We start from the raw sequence: 11621 nt of genomic DNA on the forward strand, positions 1-11621 counted from the left end.
CGGAGCCCCCGCCGGCCCCTCACGGCCCCTCACGGCCCCGGGCTCTCGGGGGGTTCCCGGCCGCCCCTCGGGCCGCTCCCCGCGAACACTACAAGTCCCGGCGGCTCCCGGGCAGCGGGGCCGGGCGGGCAGCGGGGCGCTCCGGCGGGAGCCCGCCAAAGATCCCGCCTGGGCAGCGGGCAGTCCGCACCCCGGGCCGCTGCTGTTGCACAACCACGAGGGCTCGGTCCCCGTTCCCGGCGGGCTCGGGCACGGGACAAAGCCCAGCGGCTGGCAGCCCTGGTGGCACACAGGGTGTCCAGGAGGAAGGGGTGGTGTTGAACCGAATCGCCAAGGTGGAACAGCCAGGGGTGTTCAGGGAGGGAACAGAGGTTCAGAAGTGTCTTTSAAAAGCAGGTTCTTAAACATCCTGCTTCTCCACCTGTGCAGCCTTTCTCTGGGCACACGGATGCACCGTTCCCATTCCCACTCGCACTCAGCAATAGGGTTCTCATCTGCTCTCCTCCTTTTGCGTTTTGTTCCATCAAAGGATGGGCAGCTCTGGCTGTGGAGTGCCACTGCCTCTGGACCTGAGCTGCAGGTTTCAGCTCTGACCTGTGAGCATTGTGTCTGCAGCACAGCCCCATATTTGCTCCATGTACCCCCTTGGTCCATAACTGGAGGACAACATAAGCTGAGAAGCTACTTGGTAYTTCTGAACCCACCACTGGAGAACTCTGATGGTGGGGTGCTTGCAATGCTTTCATTCCTCCTCTCCAACATCAGCTGGAGMTTGGGGTGTGGGAGGGGATCCCAGAAATCATTGTTTGCTCATATTTTCCATCACCCAGAATCTCAAGAACTGCCCCTGTGCCTTAGGATTATAATTTCTCAGAGAAAGAGATTTTTTGCAACATGATAAATGCAGAGATAACATTTTAGTAAAAAAAAAAATCCAGTGAAGTTCTAAATCACCATCTACTTTGGCTTCTATACAGCAGGTTCAGACTCTGCAGACATTTTTTTCTCTTACAGACCCCACAGAGAAAAGCCAGTTATTTCAAGAGAAAGGAATGCATTAATGTCTGCACTCCATAGTTATTCATTAATATTTTTCTTGCACCGCTTCCATAGTTCTAAACACCCTATGCTTCATAAAAGAGAGAGAGAAAAAAAAAAAAAAAAAAAAAAAAAAAAAAAAAAAAAAAAAAAAAAGCCAAGGAAAGCCATTAAGCTTTTCAGTCCTGAAGCACCAGACTTCAAGACTAGGGCACATTTCCTTTGATTACTGTGGAAGAAAGATGGAGCTGGGCCAGCAGCACCCAACATCGCTGCAGAATTGACAGCTTTCTGYAAATGGATGGTCCATGGAGCTTTGTGTTCTGTGCAGCCACCAGCTGTCCCTGGTCCATCCCAACAGCCAGCCCCCAACACACCTTTGGGGTCGGACCCTGGGGCTGGGTCCTCTCCACCACTGAGTCACCCCTTGTGTCTGCATGACTTCCACCACAAACTGCACATCAGCTGCTTCCTGGGCCGCCCGAGCTAATGACAGCCCAGTTGGCATTCAGTCACCGTCCCTTTACAGAGCTTCATTCTGCTCCAAAKGATGGCAAGGATTCAAATCATCCAACCAGACTCGGGCTCCTCTGCAGGGCAGGCAGGGCTGGCAAAGTTCTCCATGGAGACCAGCAGAATCTCTGTTCTCGATGCTTGCACTGGTCAGGGGGGCAGAAACAGCACAAGCTTTTTCTTCTTCAAATATGAGCCCCACATTTCTCAAAGGTGAAACCCCAGCTCCTCTTCTTCCCTCGAGGCAGRAACAGGAGTTCTCTTACAGGCAGAGCAGAAGAAAGGAGTTAAAGCTAAATGAACACCACAAACCCCCTGGTGCTGCTGCCGTGGCTGGGGGAGGCCGCCTCCGTTCTGCCACATCCTGGAAAGCAGGACGGGAAATGAAATCTCCTGTCTCATGGTGCAGCTATTGCAAACACAGCCTCTAATGAGCTGTTACCACAAACACAGCAGGAAAGGGAAGAGAAAGTGAGTGAGAATACCTTTATGGAAGTTAATTAATTTTCTTCTATTTTTTTCCTCCCCGTCCTTGTGATAAGCAATCATCCTCCTCCACGAAGCACCGACAGATAAAATCCAGCCATCAGATCAAAACTGCAGGAGCTTGGCAGAGCCACTTTGCTGACACCACCCTGTGCTTYTCCTGCAATAACAGGAGAACCTGAGAAGAGAAGAGTATGTTTCAGCTTTCTCTGGTCAAAGGCAGCCCCTGCAAAGACACATCTCAAAGGATGGAGCTGCCTTGGGGAAGGCAGGAMATTGCTTAGCACAGATCTGAGTGCAGACTGCAAGCAAGAAGGGGAGCACTTATGTGACAGGTGCTTCTGTAGGGTGCATTTAGTTCTCTGACGTTATTAAGGAATAAAACTACAGAGGTCAAAGAGGAGGCTGGGAGCAAAGTCATCTTTTGCAGTGGGTGTACAACCATCCATTTCCTTAATATATAGGATTTGGACTGCAATTCCAGAGCATCCTACTTCAGATTGGGAGGATTAATTGTGTGGTAATTCAACACAGTTAAGAGGACTCATTGGGTAAAAAAACATATTTTTACTTACATGTTAATATTCTCTTTAGGGCTTATGCAAAACTGACACACAAAGGCTCCTTCTGGTGGACTTCAGCAGCATTATCCAAGAGGTGGAATGGAGCAGCTGTGGATCACCAAACCAAGTGTCCCGGATTCCACTGAAAATCCTAGAGAAGGTGGCACTGCAAGGCTATSCAGGTACAGAACCATGGAGAAATGGTGGTCCCTGCTGAAAGGATGAAAACCAAATTATGGCAGGAAGTTATACCTTTGGGAGCACAAGAACAGGACAGAGGTGGGGAAACAGCAGCAGGGGAGATGTTCCCTATTCCTTGGTCTCTGCAAAGCCCCAAAGTCCCTTCTGTTCTTGTCCCTCCCTTGGCAGTGAAGCTTTGTGGTGCTCCCCTTGAACACTTGTCTGGGCACTTCCCCTTTGTCTCTGGGAGAATTGAGACATCCCAGATTTGATCTGCAAGCCATTGGAGCCCCTGCCTCATTCCTTAGCAAACTGATGGGCTTTAATTTCAAAATGGAGCAGGGCTACTGTGGAGCTCTGGCCTTTTTCAGCTCCTGCTGCTGCTTGGCTGAGACTTCATGGCTGTAGGGCAGTGCCCTTGGGTTTTGCCATGGATACCCGCTTATTGCAACAAGAGCAGATGAAACAMCCCCCTTCGAAGCTCCACAGTTAAACAAGTTAACTGGAGAGCAAGGGACTTACTGTGGGAACTGTTTGGTTTGTTAGTTTTACTAATGCTCAGTCTGGATGCTGGCCACCAGCGAGGCTGTGAACAGGGACATCTCGAGGGGAGCTGCATTCAGGGGCAYTTGGTTCAGGTTAGAGCAGGAAATTCTGCATCTGGGCCCTCTGTCTCAGATTTTCTGGTTTGATGCCCTGGGCACACCGTAAGCATTGCTTAACACAGAGCTGCTCCTGCAACAGGAAGTAAAAAATTAAAATAATTCTTCTTTGGGCCACTTGTAACAAAAGAGTTGAGCAGAGGATGTTCCCAATCTGGACTGCTTTTGAATAGGCTTATGCTTCTGTAGGAATCTTCCAATAGGACTATTTCCTTTTCTGAATATTCCAGAACTGAGTGAACTCTGTTTGCTTTTGTTGGTTCAATGCAAGCAGACCATCAGCTCTAGTGGGCACAAAATGATCTGGTTTAATGTGCAAGAAACCGGCATTTAAAACAACATCATGATGCTGGTGCCACATGGGTATGGAYATTGGTGACACTGGGACAGAGAACAACAAATGGAGCACCTGACTTGACTCTTCTGGACCACGTTATAGAGCGTGGCTAAAGGAAATGTCACTGAAAATCCAGTTCTACTTCCCCAAAMCTTCCTGCCCACCCACTTGATGTCCCTTCACAAAATGAAAATTGCAYGTCTGTGCCACGACAAAGGGCAAACAAAATCAAGTAACTGCAAACAAGATTCCTGAAAAAGGAGGGGCTCAGGGGATGAGCAGAGCTCATCACTGCTTGGAGGATCTTGCACAGGAAGTGAACTGCAAGCCTTGGGTACAAGTCTAGATGAAAATAAAGGCATGATATGGCCAAGGAAACAAAGAGGCTGTGCCATCACATTGCTCATACCTCTGCAGCTGCCAGCAGGGAGAATGTCTGTGTTCAGGAAGGTTGTGCTTTGCTCTTTGCCACCATGCTTATTTCCCAGGAGTTTCTCTTGGTTTTCAGCTTGCCACCTTTCCTTCCACGTGCCCTGGAGCCAGTCGTGTGTGCCAGGGGAAGAATGAAGCACCTGTTTGGAACAAGCAAGGACCACGTCAGCAAGGAAAGGTGGTGGAGATGTGCTGCAGCCACCCTGAGTGATCCAAACTGCATTTCTTGTGCTGGCTCCTGTGCTCTTGGGGAATTTCTCCTGCACAATGTCCACGTTGCTGTTTATCCAGGTACAGCCCCTGGGAGCTGTGTGTGTACAGACTCTCCCAGCCTTGGCAAAGCACTTTGGGGAGCTGGAATGGCACTGGGCTGGGGACACAGCCCATCAGCCCGGGGCTGCCAGCTGGGGATTGTCACAGTCTGACAGCAGGGAGCTGGGCTGGCTTTCTGAGCAATCAAAATACTGCCCTTGATTAGGATGGTGGCTTGTTTTCTGGCATTGTTGGCATCTCTGCCAAATAGTTTTGTCATCATCAGTATTGTAATGTCTTGGCCTAGAGCAATGGTAACCCTTGCCTTTCCTGTGACCTTGGGGATGATTTCTCTTTGGCCTTTTAGTGAGTGACTAATGGAAAGTGCAGATGTTCATATTGCCTCTAAATGATGTAATAAATACAGGAAACCCTTCACCAGCTGATCTTAGCTTCTTCTTTACATTGTAGAAGGCAGGAAAGGGACGATGAAGGGTTACAAACAGAAAAGGAACAGGACAAAGCAAACAACTCATAGTGGTTTCTGGGACAGAAGTTTCCATCCAGATTTTCTACCACAACTTCTCCATTAACATTGAGCGCTGAGAAACAGAAGCTGTGAGATAAAGAGAGATCCAGAAAAAAACATTTTTCTGTTATGACAGCATCAGGTGGTGTCAGCAGAACTTTGTAGGCCAAAATACTGACAATTACATCAGGTTTGCCTTTAGTGATGTTATGGAGGAAGAGTCTTTTCAGGAACCRGCTCAGATATCCCCAAATCTGAAAGGCAGGGCCCAGGGAGAAGGGAGAGCAAGWGAAGGAGATAAAACCACTTGTCATCACCTGCTAAACACAACTTCCAATAAAGATACTGCTCCTTTCCTGAATTCTCGCACAGAAAATCTGTCTCTTTAATGGAAATATCTTTCTCAGGCTGGGATTTAATTATCAAAAGGGTTTTTCTCTCTCGAAGTTTTTTAAGAAAAAAACATTCCATTTGAGTCAAACTGCAAACTGTACATCTCAAAATAGTTAAACAAATATTTTTGCTATTTTGATTTTATGTTGTACTTTGGGAAAATATTAATTGTAACTTCACTTCATACTTTCAAAGTTTGAAAACCACAAAACCACATTTTAAAATGAGCAATGAATCATTTAGTATTCTTTAAAGGAAGCGGAAAATGTAAGGCCTTTTGAAACAGCATTAATAATTTTTTCCCAAATATTTGTGGAGTTGTTATGCTAAAACTAAGTGGTATTTTCTGATTTAAAAAAAGAAAACGCCAGAAGGCTTCTAACAATCTCTGCCAAAGCTGCCAGGKCCACATCTCATGACCTTTCCATGGGAGTGCACGTGACACTGGTAGCACAAACYGAGCAGGATCTGCCCACCCACCCCAARCAGGGAACAGACAGGACACAGAAGAGCATGAAATGAGATGTCTCAGCTCTGGGATGTGCAGCACAGTTGTGTGRACACAACAGATGYTCTTAACAGCGAAAGAAAAGTGACTCCAGAGCTGYRACACRTCCATAGCAYTGGRCAGGCCTGGTTTCTGTCCCACTTCCCACAGTGAGCACACCCAGGTCTCACCCATGGATCACCCCCTAACCTCATGGTCCTTTCCTCCAGGCTGCTGTATTTTAGTCCTTCCTGATACAGACTCTGCTCTGATATCACTTTCCCAATTGTGGTGCTTTTAGAAGGTATTTAATGCCCACAATGAACCTGGCCAAGTGCAGAAGAATATACATACACACACATGCACGCCCCAAAAAAATTTGGCAAGGTAATTAACCTTCCTTAAAGGTTTTGTTAGAAACTCTGAGAGCCTTCTAGTTACCATGTCCACTCTGTTTAAACACCAGGCAGAAAAGATTCGTTGCAGTGGCTCTGAACAGGATATAAACACAATTGGAATGTCAAGACAACAAACCAATGTATCAGCTTTGGATACAGAAGCTTTGTCCATGGAACCTGGAAAGGTATTTAAAAAGAAAAACACAGTTACCTGCACTGAAATGTGGGCAGGGTGATTCCAGCTACTATGTGATCTCAAAAAATCAAAAATGGGCCTTTTACAAAAATAAAAAACCAAACAGTTACAATGGTGGTACAGCACAATCAGTGGCTGCAAGGGTCAAAGCTCACTTGGGCGATGCCATCTGGTTCCTGACAGTCCAACATCCACATCCAATCAGCTGAGCAGTGACTGCTGCTCAGGGAAAGCCATCAACAGCTCAACARGCAGCTGCCAGCAACACCATGTCCCCAACATTGCAACAGGACAATGCCATCAGCTGAACRTGACAAGTGGAACAAAGGCAGGCCACTTCCTGCTCGATCACACGGCCCAGCCAGTGCCCATCATGCCYTTGGCCAGGGGGTAAACACACAGAAAAAGGTGCAAGGCAACAAAGAGGGCACGTTTGACACGCATTCTCAGTCAGCTGATCGGTGTTTTGAGCTCSTGAACAAAGGATGGATCAGTACAAAATCAGGAAACCCATTCTGCTGCTTGGAGCATGGTTTTCCTTTTGCCAGCCTGGGGRTGCCAGGGCCAGTCCTACCTCAAAGGACATTTTTYAGCCTACAAGGAGAAAATCCCACTCTTCTGTTTCCTCAGCAGAAGGGCAGCTGTGACAGCACTGTTCATGAAGATGAGGAGAYCTGTTAAGAGTGAGACTCGAGCAAGTAGGTCACTGGTGGGAAATACTCCCCTGGGCCAAGCCATGTTCAGAATGGTTTGGAGAGTTTATTCATCCCCTCTCTCATCTCCCTGCTGCTGTTTGCAGCACCACCAAAGAAAGGTGCTCRGATGATGAACTGGATGACCTCAGCCATTGTGAAAGGCACAGGTCAGCACTGCAGAGGGACTCCAGCTGCATCACGCAGCCAATGGCTGAACAAAAGCTAGAAGGGTTCAATGGAAAAGGTTTTGCTAAGCTGTTCTCTTTAAATAGACATTTGCCRTCTTTCTGTGGTTTTGTGAAAAGCCATTTCAGCCTGGTGAAAGTGTTTCTGAAATGCTACATACTCATGTTTGAAGCCTGACAGTATTCCACAAATGTAAATGTCCTTCTTTACAATTATATAGATTCTGTTCCATAAATKAAACATTAATGCCTGAACAACCAACTGCTGTCTGCCACCCTGCTGCTGCAGACCAAGAATGAACATTACTTAGGAAAGGGAGACCTCCAAGGAAAAGAATCAGGTATCTGCAGAGAGCAATTACCTGCCAGTCAGTGATACCTGACTCCAAATAAATCCCACTGTTACAGCAGGAGCATGGCAGACWGCTGTCCTTCCAAAGAAAAAAAAGAYTGCAAAGATTGTATTTGAACTCCAGTTTGAGTCACTTGAGAATAGTTTGAGCTACTGCATTATCTCTGCCTGTACTGAGTGCAATAATCATGGTATATTCTGAACAAAATGCATCTCCCTTTGCTGTAGATCAGTGGTGAGCTGCATTTTGTAGGCAAGGAAAGGAAGGGGATGGAAGCAGTTGGCAGTGGGTCAGAAAAGGACATCTGAGCTCACAGCTTTCTGGGAGATGGCTCAACTGTGAGTATCTTGGGAGGAGCTGAGGAAAATCGCTCAGTTTTAGCTTCGTAGCATTCAGAGGAACTGAGCATTATCACTTCCCYTATCTGGTCCAGCAAACCAACATCTGCATTTAGCAAAAAATAATGACAGAAAGCATTCCCTATAAACTACGTTTATCAACAAATACACCCTCAAGAAGGAGAGGCTTAGCTGATCCACTAACAGCAGTTTGCAGCATTTTTCCATTCCTACAACAAACTCCTTGTTGGATCTCAGCATATCCACACCTCACACATATAAAGCAGCTGCTCCCTGCAGAARACACCCTGGGCAGCAAAGGGTAAACTTTCCCTCTGCCCAGGGAAGAGCATTASCCTAATCTCTTATCTAGGCCTGCTTTTCAGTGGCACCTGATACAGGAGCTATACCAAACACTTCCTTGAATGCATAAAGCCAGGGCTTGGGTTACACAGCATTCAGGAGCTGTGCCACCACTAAGACAAAAGCTCCTATATTACCTGGCACATGCCTGCTAAATTATTGAGGTGTCCCTCCAAACTGAATACATTCACTGGATAATTAGTCAACAGAAGAAAACGGTCTCTCTTTACAAAGCTAATGTTGGCAGGTATTGTATCTTTTATGCACCGCAACAAAAAGCATTTGCAGAACTGATGCAACACAAACATTTGGAATTGCTCTGTCCCTGCACAGGTGTTCCCAAGGCACACTGTCCCCTTTGTGATGCTGCCTCAGTCTGATTAGCACAGCACCAAATTACTGATTAGTATGGCACAGGATTTCTACAAGTAGCATCACTATGGTACAAGCTATAAGTAACAAAATACAGAATTTATGTTATAATTTCTTATAGCCTGGACCCTCTGCAGCTCTGAGGATCTTAATACATGGTTTAGAGTATCAATATAACAATCATAACATCAAACCATGTCACAGCATGTGAGTGACTCAGCCCTGAAGCAGCAGAGGGTGGTGGAGGTACCCGTGGCCATGGGGGTCAGGGCTCTCACTGTCCAGCAGCACTTTGGGTCCCAGCTCCCCATTTTGGATTCCCAACTCCCTGATTTTATGGACAGAGCCCTGGGTGCTGTTGCACTTCCCTGTCTGTGAKGGGCTCAGCAGCAGCCCTGGGCTGGCTGGGTGCCTGGGACCTTCAAGGCCAGCAAGAGGGGAGGAATCAGCCTGAAGCCTGGCAATCTTGATGCCAGCAGTGAGAGGAAGAAGAAACATGTTAAACATGTTTGGTTGACTTGGTTCAGGGACCTTCAGGGACTGATAGTGAGAGAAAGGAAACAAATACCTGACCTGCCTGGTGAGATATCTCTGAGCAGCTAAAAGAACATCTCATGTTTATGGATACCAGATACACTCCTGAAAAACTCAAAATTAGGAATTATTTCTACTTTCCTCTGTTCTCGGAGTATTTTGGGATAACTTGCAGTTACAAATAGCTGTACCTGGTATTCCAGCTCCGTGCAGAACTCCAGGCTGCAGGGAAAGCTTTGCTCAGGAGCCATCAGCACTGCCATCGCCTGGCACCACAGCAGAGTTACAGCGACTGCAGCATTCTGGGCATCCTGCAGCTGCTGGGGTGGAGAAGGTTATTGGGGAATTCAAAATTCCTGTTCTGAATTTATTCCTGTCGTTATTGTGTGCTGCAGCAGTAGATGATGATCTTCACCTGGCTGGAAAAGCTGAACAAGCCAGGGGAAATGTTTTACACAGTTAATGTGCAGGAAAGACTTTAAATAAATCAGTCTTCCCCCAACGACTGCAAATGACACTTCCTTAGCYAATCTGAAGATATAAAAACTAACAGCATTTCATTTTGCCCTCGCTCATGTCTACAAAAAACAGCAGAACAAGACAATAAATGGTTTCTATCATTTCAAAAGCCAAGCACTGTAAACCTTTTGATAGTGGTTTGATATAATTCCTCATTGTGGGCAGTTGCCCAGACACCTCATCTGCAAAAAGACTTCACCATTAAACTGAACCAGGCCTAAGCAATACTTTTATTGAAAYATCCCACATACATCTAATCCCACCCCGCTCTCAAATCCACACCTCTCTGGAGAACAACTCCAAATGACCTGTTTTCCTGGCCGAGGAGCTAAGCTGGAGTACTCACCAATTSAGGATTGCATTTCCTCTGACAGATGGTAAATCAATACGCTCTGCCTGCCTGCCATTGTGCAAACATGTTTCTTTTCATCTCTGAAAGGCTTTAGCAGACAAACTTTGCCAATTATTTCGTTTTCTGAAATACATTTCATTAAACCAATGTGCAAAACCATTGACACGTGAGGGCAGCAGAAGGAAACTGATTTGAAAATGTTGTAAAATGTTCCCATTTTGAGGGGTTTAACTGAACTCCTTTTTATGCCAAAGATTATTTTCCTGCAATAAAATTCATTGACAGCAAATTTCACAAAAAAACTAAAAAAGTTTTTATCAATCAAGCATTCCTCTGGTTAGCTTTGGGTACATGTTAGAAACTTACATTCTTCACTCACTTTTTTTGGACAGGTGACTACCATAGAATAGCAAGTTCATGCACTCCCAGAAATGCACTAACACTTAAAAGGGTGTGAATAAACTTATTTTTGATGCTTGAAGGGATAYAGCTGTGTCTACTTTACAACAGAACCTCACAATAGTTCCAGGGAAGAGAAAATTGCCGATGTGTCCTTTCAATTTGGGTAATGGAAAACAATTCAGTTCAAAGTCTGACTCGCAACTGAACACAYTGAATATGCACAGCAACATAATGGAAACTATGTCCTTCTAAAATTAGTCTCAACAAGTAGCAAGTGATGACTAAATAATCCTGAAGCCTCTCTGACAAAGAAATTGAGTCCAGCAGAGTAAGTACTCAACATATTAACACATCATGTGTTATGAAACAAGACTCACCAGTGCTGGCCTCAGTGTCCACTGAAGGGGGTGCAACTCCATTGGATCCCAGAAAATGTACCTGCTGCACTCATCTATTTYCTCTCACGTTGTTAAGGAGTTAAACAAGAAACAATGATACATTCCATTCTTCCCTGTTGACACCAGTGGGAGTTCTGCACACATCAATGATCACGTACACTTAATCTTGAGCCTGCAGTTGCTTGGGGCCTTCAGTTGACTGGGAAGTCTGGAAAAATGTGCTAATAACCAAAGATTGCTGCATAACCATCACAACCTTGGGGAAAAAAAAAAATCAACAGAAACCAAAGAAATGTTTGAGCAAATAACCAGCTACTGATATAAGTGCTGGGAACTCTTTCCTACCTTAAAGAAAACAAATAGTGCATGAATGTGAAATCTAAAACTGAGTAAAACATAGAGGTAGCAGGAAAAAACCCAGAACTATTTTGAGAAATAAAACAGAAAAAGATATCCCTCAACAAAGCAGAGCTGGATGTATTTCAAGAACTTTCCTCTACATCAAACAAGAAGTRCCCACCCAGCAAAAACTTGAGAACACAGGGAATAGTCCGAAGTGGAAGGACAGTGGGCTGGGGAGAGTTTGAAGAGTTTATGATTCATTTGTACTCACACTGTCAGGTGTTTGGCTGTTGAAATAGCMA

At 45.7% G+C, this 11621-nt stretch overlaps 1 long non-coding RNA gene across 1 annotated transcript; it reads right to left on the reverse strand.

The window, feature by feature from the left end:
• Window positions 1-1160: 1160 nt before the first annotated feature.
• On the reverse strand, window positions 1161-5462 carry LOC130580861 (uncharacterized). The gene is made up of 5 exons (XR_008966161.1): window positions 4189-5462; window positions 3303-3515; window positions 2613-2813; window positions 2037-2215; window positions 1161-1915 (listed from the first exon to the last, which is right to left on the reverse strand). It is a non-coding gene; the product is annotated as an uncharacterized LOC130580861 (long non-coding RNA).
• Between the last annotated feature and the right edge of the window lie 6159 nt (window positions 5463-11621).

This window comes from Malurus melanocephalus, unplaced genomic scaffold, assembly GCF_030028575.1.
Source record: "Malurus melanocephalus ecotype Western Australia unplaced genomic scaffold, MMel_1.1 scaffold_367, whole genome shotgun sequence".
NCBI classification, from domain to species: domain Eukaryota; kingdom Metazoa; phylum Chordata; class Aves; order Passeriformes; family Maluridae; genus Malurus; species Malurus melanocephalus.